We start from the raw sequence: 505 nt of genomic DNA, 5'->3' as shown, positions 1-505 counted from the left end.
ATGTTACACACTGGACCTTTGGTTGGTTTCAATTTTCTATTGGTTTTTATACACATTTTCAATTTTGGCGCCAAAACACGAGAAATTTGGTTTAAAAAAGGTGGTAAATGGTAAATGGTAAATGCATTTACAGGTGTTGATGTTATTTTATAATTATGGTCTTAAATCCCCCCCCCACCCAATAAGATCTTAAAAGCCAGGGTTAAAAACCAAAGCTAGCCCTTGTGATTTGACGTCGATTCTTCAGTAATCGTTGTCCAGCTCCAACGCATTACTCAGGATTAATGTCCAAAAACTAAGGAGTGGCTGAATTCAAATATGGATCCAAATTTTCTGGTCTTACTTGTGGTTTGGAGACGTATTTTCTCCCCTTAAAACTGTTTCAAAGCAATTAAAACATATTTAGTGGTAACTTATTTATCTGGAATTATTGGGGATTGTGGATCAGTGGAACCAGGTGAAGCCGGCCATGTTTTGCCTGCTAACAGACAAAACTGCGCAGCCA

Source organism: Morone saxatilis, unplaced genomic scaffold, assembly GCF_004916995.1.
Source record: "Morone saxatilis isolate NCDOM2014 unplaced genomic scaffold, NCSU_SB_2.0 Contig18, whole genome shotgun sequence".
NCBI lineage: Eukaryota > Metazoa > Chordata > Actinopteri > Moronidae > Morone > Morone saxatilis.
The sequence above is the reverse complement of the archived record's forward strand: the minus strand, read 5'-3'. Positions refer to the sequence as shown.